Source organism: Saccostrea cucullata, unplaced genomic scaffold (genome assembly GCF_032062105.1).
Source record: "Saccostrea cucullata isolate Sc308-1 unplaced genomic scaffold, CSIRO_AGI_Scuc_v1 ctg572, whole genome shotgun sequence".
NCBI lineage: Eukaryota > Metazoa > Mollusca > Bivalvia > Ostreida > Ostreidae > Saccostrea > Saccostrea cuccullata.
In genome coordinates this window covers 252,986-262,564 of record NW_026930578.1, presented here as the reverse complement: position 1 = coordinate 262,564, position 9,579 = coordinate 252,986, and the positions used below count along the sequence as shown (strand labels likewise).

The 9,579-nt window shown below is 33.8% G+C and overlaps 2 long non-coding RNA genes across 2 annotated transcripts; both read right to left on the bottom strand.

Moving 5' to 3' along the window:
• Positions 1-730: 730 nt before the first annotated feature.
• On the bottom strand, positions 731-1,817 carry LOC134229147 (uncharacterized). Its single transcript, XR_009984135.1, has 3 exons — positions 1,721-1,817; positions 1,473-1,559; positions 731-900 (listed from the first exon to the last, which is right to left on the bottom strand). It is a non-coding gene; the product is annotated as an uncharacterized LOC134229147 (long non-coding RNA).
• Positions 1,818-2,011: 194 nt separating this feature from the next.
• Positions 2,012-4,672, bottom strand: LOC134229146 (uncharacterized). Its single transcript, XR_009984134.1, has 3 exons — positions 4,614-4,672; positions 2,404-2,478; positions 2,012-2,055 (listed from the first exon to the last, which is right to left on the bottom strand). It is a non-coding gene; the product is annotated as an uncharacterized LOC134229146 (long non-coding RNA).
• Positions 4,673-9,579: the final 4,907 nt, after the last annotated feature.

Sequence of the window (9,579 nt, the reverse complement as noted above, 5' to 3'; positions counted from 1 at the left end):
ACATTAGACGCCAAAAGATAAATAAAGAGCTCGGGTGTCCCCTCTTTGGCTCCAATATACAAAATTAAAGGCTTTAAAATGATTGTATGAATTAAATAATAGTCAATGATATCAAGAGTCCAATTTATTCGGCAGTGATATCGACGTTGACATTTTTAGAGTCTCTCCATCTCCTTGTAGGCCACTTCAATCTCTTTCTGGATAAGTGCTTCCTCTCTCTTCATCAAATTGTTTTCTTAAGAAAAAAAATTCACCCCAAAGGCCAAGTTGTTCTTGAGAAAAAAAAAATACTGTAAATTTTAACTAACTTCCATTCGGTATCTCTTTTTAATATATCAAATTGTTTTCTTGAGAAAAAAAATACAACCCCAAAGGCCAATTTGTTCTTGAGAAAAAATAATAACCACAAAGGCCAAGTTGTTCTTAAGAAAAAAAATTACTGTACATTTTGATTAATCTCCATCGGTATCTCTTTTTAATTCATCAAATTAATTGTTTTCTGGAAAAAAGAAAAACTACCCAAAGGCGAAGTTGTTCTTGAGAATAAAAAAACAACCCCAAAGGCGAAGTTGTTCTTGAGAATAAAAAAAACAACCCCAAAGGCCAAGTTGTTCTTGAGAAGAAAAAAAAACAACCCCAAAGGCCAAGTTGTTCTTGAGAAGAAAAAAAACAACCCCAAAGGCCAAGTTGTTCTTGAGAAAATAAACCCACAAAGGCCAATTTGTTCTTGAGAAAAAAAAACAACCACAAAGGCCAAGTTGTTTTTGAGAAAAAATGATAACCACAAAGGCCAAGTTGTTCTTGAGAAAAAATCGTGTTACTATGAATTAATCTCTAGCGCACACAACTAAAACAGGAACGGAAGCAGGACATGAGGCCTCTCCAGATGTTACGCTTCCCCTGAAACAAGATTTTTTAAAGCTCATATTATTACTAAAGGAGTAATCATTTCAAGATATTACTAATTATCAATGTAATTAACGAGGCCCGATCTACTTGATCTGCGCATACGTTTTAACGCAGCTTCGACTCTGGCACGTCACAATACCCTTGACTGTCGTCACAATTAAACACAATAACGTCACAATTAAAATGACGTCAAATTGCGCTAAAATGTTTCGTTGATCTTGCTTACCTGGTAGCTCTATAGACTATGCATTGAAAGCTGGCATTTCTATTATTTTTTTAATACTTAAATTAATAAACAACTTTGGAACCTAATTAATTTTGAGGGATCAATTTTTGGTACAGATTCATTAATTTTATCCTGTTTTATTTCAATTCCGTTTTCGTAATTTTCAACTAGATCGGGCCTCGTTAAACTGATTGAGTAAAATTTCAACTCCATCCTTTTTTCCAACCTTTCATATTGAGAAGGGAGTAAAAAAATATTTTAGAATCTGTTCTTTAAAAAAAAAACAGGTCTTGACCACAAAATTTATGAAATATTTTTTACAAATTTGTTTTCTAACCTTATAACTTGCCCTGCATCCCCCCTCAGATACCGATACCGCCGCTGAGAAGGCGCTGTGAATGGCTGTTAGTGACAGTCTCCTAGCCTAAATGTGAAATATATCATAAACTGAATGTCTTGAAATGATCCTGAATATGAATTCATTAAATTGAGCTTTGAAAATGGTTTATACAAACATCTCATAAAAGACGCAACAATATTGCGTATAAACACTTTTTAATAGTGAAAACATTAAGAATATATTACCTCCTCTTCAATGCTATCTCTAGAAATCCCAGTTCTAGATGGAATTGGCGAGGTCTTAAAGATAAAACAACCTTAATTTATAAGTTCAGTAGAATATGGATATATTAAGAGCTACTAATCATATCAGATTGATTGATTGTATATTGTTTAACGTCCCTCTCGAGAAATTTTCACTCATATTGAGACGCCAGCGCCTGTACAGAGCTGCAATTTTTTTCCTCGGTACACACATAGAAAATACATAATTTTATTGATAATGGTAAATTGGTTTAGTGCGCAAGCGTGATTACCTCTAAATCTTCGGAAATCGTGGGCATAATCCCGGCAGTTGACGACTAGTGTAAAAATAAAAACAATATCTTTAATCAATAAATTTTCAAGTCACACAGTTCCATGCCGAAAGATACCTTACTGTCATTCTGAAATTACTCTTTCGCAATTGATATATACTTATATACTTCTTTTTTTCAATAAGTGTTATCTAGACCACATTGTAAACTAAAATTTCTATTTCCAAACTTTAGCAATGGTAGTGGGTGCATTTTTTACCAATCAAAAAAAATAAGATCTTTGATCCGCTCCAGTTTGATCGCTACACTTTGTGTAGCGATCAAACTGGAGCGGATCAAAGATCTAATTTTAATTAGATTGATTTTTTACTGGTTGTACAGAAAAGAACTTACTGGTCTAATCCTCTCATAGCTGCTCTCCAGCTGCTCTCTAGCTATGAGCATTCGAATCATAGTAGAAGTAGAGGTCTGAAAGGAGAGAGAAATCAAAGAAACAAAAAAAATAATTAAACAAACAAGATGTGTTTGTGAAACACTGATGTCGCCGTATGGTCGTTTCTGGCGAGATTTTTAATTTTTTCCAATGCAAGTCAAACTTCAAGGTCAAAATTAAAAGGTCAAAATTGTTGGTATCCAATGAAGGTCTTTTCCTAATAAAGGAACCACCTGTGAAATATGAAATTCCAAGTCCTAACCGTTTAAAAAGTTTTTGTCAAGGTAAAAGTGTTTTTTTTTTAAGTTGGTTAAACTCATAGGTCAAGGTCATCAGGTCAAATACCTTTTTACCCTAAGAAAGACCCTGTCATAGTGAATACATATGTCAAAGGTCTAGATTAGTGGTACCCGGAGATAAATTTTGTCACAAGGAATACACTTGTGAAATATCAAAGCCATAGCTCCACCTACTTTAAGCTTATGGCGAGGTATAAGTTTGTGCGGAAAAAATGGACAAACAGACAGACAGACGGACGGACGGACAAGGCACAAACTATATACGCCCGAATCTCCCATACAGGGACACCAAATAGTTTTCTTCTTAATGCAGTATAAATGCAGTATAAATGCAAGATATACCTGAGGAAAAAAAGACGTGTTTGTGAAACACTGATGCCCCTGTATGGCAACAAATTATTAAAAGATTAAACTTTTCTTGAATGCAAACTCACTGGAAATACAGCTCTGAAATATGAAATCAGACCAGGGTAAAAAATTTTCATCAGTTTGGAAATCTTGGTATCCAATGAAGGGTCTTTTCACAAGGATTACATAGGTATAGTAAGAGATCATTAGCCCTTAGCGTTCAAAAGTTATGGCCAAGGTTAAAGTTTTTTCCTAAGTACGAAAATCTCCAAGGTCAAGGTAATTGGTATCTAATAGGTCAAACGTCAAGGTCATAGCGTCAAAGGTCTTGCTATCCAATAAAAGGTCTTGTCACAAGCATTAAATATGTAAAGTATGAAAGCACTAGCCCTAACTCTTTAAAAGTTCTTGATAAGCTTTGCTTTTTTAAAGTAGGTCAAACTCCAAGGTCAAGATCAAAGTGTCAAAGTTCTGGGTATCCATTGAAGGGTCTTTTCACAAGTATTACATATGTGAAGTATAATAGCGCCTTTCTTTTACCGTTCAAAAGTTATGCCCAAGGTTAAAGATTTTTCATAAGTACGGAAATCTCCAAGGTCAAGGTCAAAAAGTCAAGGTTGGTGGTATTCAATGAAAGGTCTTTCCACAAAAAAATACATACGTGAAGTATAAATTTCCAGATATCTACTGGTCAAAAGTAAAAGTTTGGAATTTTTGTGTAAAAGTGGGTCAAACTCCAAGTCAAGGTCAAAAGGACAAATTTGGTGTTACCAAAAGAAAGGTCTTGTCACAAGGAATACACATGTGAAATATGAAAGTCATAACTCCACTAAATCAACAGATATGAGCAAGGTTAAAGTTTTTGCAGACAAACAGAAAGACAGACAGAGAGACAGGCAGACAGCTAGACAGACGGACGGACACGACTAAACCTATATACTTCGTTTACGGGGGCATAAAAATACAAAAATTTTGCGTATGGTGTATAATGTAGGGTTGGCAGATTACAGCTGATTATACATGTTTAACAAGAGATCCACTGACCACGATGCTCATCTGAGTCACTCATTTGTTCTTGTCAATATGCCTTGTTTCATCAGCCAATTTCTTTCTGATATACATTCATATGTAAAACGCCTTTTCTAGCTCAAAGTGTCATATTTGAACACATTGAATCTAAACCACCCGAGAAATTGCTTTCAGTTCATCTACATATGATTAATTATAACTTTATAATGGAGAGGGGGGCAAGACTAGATCTAACTTGAATTGAAACAAAATTGAATGTCCTTTCCACCCAGGATGCTTCGTAACAAATTTGGTTTAAATTAGTCTTTAAGAAGTACATGTGTAGTCTGTACACACATTTAGTTATGTTTACAGATGGACAGACAAAATTTGATCAGAAAAGCTCACTTGAGCTTTCAGATTAGTTGAGCTAAAATGGTATGGAATAGATCATGTTTATAGAACATAGGAACTTTGAATGCCAAAACTGCCGATATATATAAATAGAAGCCTACCAGCTCCCTTCTTGGTAGTATGTGGGTGACTACTGGCTCTTGCTCCACTTCATCGTCTTCTTCCTGTAAAATAAATTACTAATTATATTACAGGAATATATTGTTTAAAAGAAGCACATTTGCTTATATGTAAAAATGTCAAATTGATTTCAGCTGAATAAACAAATTTCTTGGCTAGGGCTTATGATTTTTTTGGCCAGTCACATATTTTAGTCCCCTACTGGTGAAAGTGGAAGGGAACCAAAATTTACTCTGAGTCTGTCCGTCCGTCTAAAAGAGAAAATTATTATTTGTCTTATTTGGTTCTCTTATAAATGAGGCCCTGGGATACATTTTGTATAATGTAGTTGCATGCATTTGTGATTGGAAAAAATAACTTAAATTGATTTCATTTGAATTCCGAAAACTGCTGTGCATTTTAGTATTTTAAAAACATTTTGATCCGTAATTATTCCAATGTGAACGCATATCTGTAAAAAGTAATCTTTAAGGAGGTCAACTAATTATTTTTTTATTAACCCCCAGATATAACTAAAATTTTGGGATATGAAATCTTAAGCTGTTGACCAACTTTCATTTGGAAAAGAAAAGATTTTAAAAATTTTACCTTTAAAATTTGATCATTTTATTATATCTTTACATGGAGCTCTTCTTGTAATGGAGATAAAAATAGTCTTAAAGTGGCCATGACCACCCAGCCTCTTTAACAGAAGCAGCATGTTAAAGTTCTCTCTCATTTGTTTACGAATAGACACTTTACTTCAATTTTGATATCAAAGGGGGCAGGTTAAACATTTCCTTTCGCATTTTGTCATTTTTATTGAGTAATACATATAATATAATATTGTATAATGTTCATGTAATACTTCATAAACGTGAACAGCGAACCCCCAAAAATTATCCACAAACTTCTTTATCCAATATTCAGAATACATGTATTAATATTCGAAACCCCCCCCCCCCTTTCCCTCACTAATTTCTAGATTTCTGGGAAAAAAAACACCCGATTAACTGGAAAAAAAAAAAACAAAACAAAACACGAAATCATCTTACATGTATATTATGCCTTTGCACAAACGGTGAAACCCGTATGTTGCTAAGTATGAGTGCCTATTAAATCAAATTAAAAACTTTGACTTGAATCACTTCTAAATACATGTTAAATGTTACCTCAATCATGCCCAGGCCGAGATCCATTATATATCCTACAAAAGAAATTGATAAAAAAAATTCAGCGGGTTTTCAAACCTGTGTGCGTATCTCATAACTTAAAGAAATTACTAGGGTGGTGGTTGGGGTGGGGGTGTATAAAGTATTTACAGAACGTAGAGGGAATTCTGAGATTTTGTTTATTATTAATTAAGTCAAACAAAATAGATAAAGAACGACTGCTTTCATCCGATATCATAAAACAACACAACTGAAAGATTGGGGAAAGGGGGGTCTAGGAGAATTTAACTTCGTGTATTATCCTGAAATTTTTTTTTAAAAGGAAGGGGGTGTTGATACAGTATATACTGGTGCATATCTGAATAAATGGTTTTGAAGATTTGCTTACTCCCTCCCACACTTTTTTAGTATATGACACTACTATTCTAAACAACCGTGGAACAGAACTATTATATTTCCCATGTACCATGTGTACTCCCTTCATATTTTCTTAATTTCATTTGAAGTCCCTTTGTAAATTATCGCAGATTTTCGTAGATTACATTGTCTGAAATAATAACATTTATTATACATGATTGTAATATATTTAAAGATAACAATGAGATTTTAAAAGAATTCCATGCAATAGAAATACTCACCACTTTTATCAGCTGATAAGGCTGCCAATTTATTGTTTGTGACGTCAAAGGATTATTCCTTAGCGACGTCACAGTAGTCTTTCTTGGTGACGTCACGTGATTAAACGTAGGAACGATCACTCTAAATGTATTTCCTCCATGCATATTTATAGGGTTTAAATAAATGGAGATATATACTTGTTCACTCTCTACCATCGGCTCATACATTCACGTGTCTGAGAGAGGAACGAACGACAACTCTGCATGGGAGATTGATACTTGCTGTCTAAAATAAATATACAAAAATATTCACTCTGCGACAGGATATCATTCCTATCACTTTTATTCAGTGGATCAGGGGCGTAGCAACAGGGGGGGGGGGGGGGGCAGGGGGGGCCTGCCCCCCCCCCCCACTTTTTTTACCAACCTTACCTATACTATAGCAAATGTTAATTGAAAACCTGGTTGGCCCCCCCAGTTTTAGTGATGTACCGAAAATGAAGTATTAGATATGGTACTGAAAGTAGTTGACACTGAAAAAAAGTTAGCCTCTTTCAAATTTACATGATAATGATTTAAATGTTCTCTTTAAATATCTGTTAACTTGTTAACTCATTTCCCTCGCTAATCTGCAAATTTATAAAGCCTATAATATAAGACAAAGAAAAATCACACGCATGTAAATTGTAATGTATATGAATTGATAAAAGTGACTTATAGGTCCGATGGGCCGGGTGTTGAACATATTAAATTATGTTTATTTGTATAATGAATGTTAAAAATAACTATATACACATGTCACTATAATAAAATATTTACTTACTTACTTATTTTCCAAATCTTCTACAAAATAATTGTCCTGTAAAAGGAATACACATTGAGAACAGTGTTGATAATTTATTGTAAATAGGATTTGTTTTCTCTGAGTTACGCACTGCAGTACGGTTCTCATTATTTTTACTACTGTCACATAAATAAAGTCAAGCAAGAAAAAAATGATCATCAAACGTTTTTTTCTTTTAAAATAGTATTCTATACATCGGGAAAATTATTGGAGAGCCCTCGCCCTGCTCTTCTCCGGTTCCTGTGGTCTTGTTTTTTACAAGGAATTTCGAACTCCTTTTTATTGAATGGTTCCACAAGGCCGAGTCTTATTCGAGTGCGCATGACTTTTCACACAGTCACACAGTCATAAGTGCGACAGTACACCTTTCCCATATATTGTGTTTTTAATATAAAATTAACATTATCTGAAATACCTACGGTCTGAAAATGTAATTTTACGACAAAAACTTGGGGGAAAAGAAACGCTGAAAAGGCTCTGATGACGTCACTGTTTTCCGATTTTGCAAGCAATGCATGACGCTGAAGAATGGCATATGACTCGCTCATATGTTCGTATAGCTGCAGATCTGTAGCGTTATGGTTTTATATATTTGTCTTTGACCATAACGTTACAGATCCCGCAGTACAAAAAAGGTGCAATTTACGGCGCAATATTATTTGCGCTCTTTTGGGGAGAATTTCTCCACTTTCTAGCATTGGTCTATCAACTACCTTTCACTCCCTAATTCTAGACACATTCTGTAGCCAATAAGTATAGTTTATCCACCTCCCAACATTTATAGTTGTTTCTATCAGCAATAAACTCGCTGGAAGTGAATTTTCAGTAATCTAACAAATAATTTTAATCAAGCGAGTTTATCACTTGTAGAGACGACTATAAAAGGTTGGGAGATGGATAAAATATACAGATTAGTTAAATAATGTGTCTAGAATTAGGGAGTGAAAGGTAGTTGATTGAACGATGCTGGAAAGTGGAGAAATTCTCCCCAAAAGAGCGCAAAAAATATTGCGCCGTAAATTGCACCTTTTTTGCACTACGGGATCTGTAGCGTTATGGTCAAAGACAAATATATAAAACCATAACGCTACAGATCTGCAGCTAATTTTCGTAGACGTCCATGGATATTATAACAAAAACTGATGACAGAACATCAGAAGAAGCATAGCAGCAATCTAAATCTTGCGAATTTTTACCAAAACATTTAATCTGCGCCGATAATTCATCTGCACCGATATGTATTTATACCACAATATGGCAATTTTAGAGGTACATGTATTGGGCATCGAAAAAATTATTATTGTACTTAAAAGACCTAGATCAAACTAAATGGTAAACTTTTTTGAAATTTCGCAATTTGGTGACTTTTTACAATAACTTTCATCTATCTGACTGAAAAAGAAATCTCTAGGGCAGAAATACAAAAAATATGGAAAAAATGTGATAATTAAATTTGGCGCTTTTCCAAGAAATTCCCATATGGTCCAATAGTTAAATTTGACAACTTCTGAGATGACCCCCAGAGAAACCGAGGTGTTAAGCATTCGATTTTTTAATCTTCAAACAATAAATATAACAGTAAAAATTATTTAACAAAAAATAATCGAAATCCCTAGGGTAGAAATAATTAGTCTCGGTCTCGTTAATTGAATTATTTGAATTTTCCCATAGGCATGCATGGCAAGGACCCGTAATTACAGGTGAGCATGCATTTACTCATTCGCTGATGGCCTATAACGGTTTACCTATCAAGAACGTTAAGTTAAAACCTATGGTTAGTAGAGTAGAACCTTGTAACAAATAAAGATTACTTGTAATATTACAAACAGTACATATTTGAATAAGATACCAAGCAAACACTTATATTCAAAACATAAATATATAGTACCGGTATCAGCGTAGAACAACGAGGGAGTCAAGATGCAAACTACTTGTGCATTTTGGCTAGTATCAACGCAACCTCACAATATCTAAGCAGAAAAAATATATAAAATATAGAATTCAAGTAAACTGATTGAAAACAAGGGATAAAGATAGTGAATGTCAATCCCGAATTACATATTTTGTCATATGAAGAATTTTTTGGAAGACTGCTTCTACATACTTTTGCGTGAAGTTATCGCCCTTATGATATTAAATGACATCAATTTCTTTGCATAAATAGTCAATGTTGATAAATTTACTTACAATAAAAAGATCGAGAATAGACATTTTATAATTTCTTTTTAAATAAAGATGAGAATTTTCTCTTTCTTATTGAAAAAGAATTATTTCCATTATTTTCAATTGTAAACAATTATGAAACATCGATGTATAATGCATAATATGAATAGTT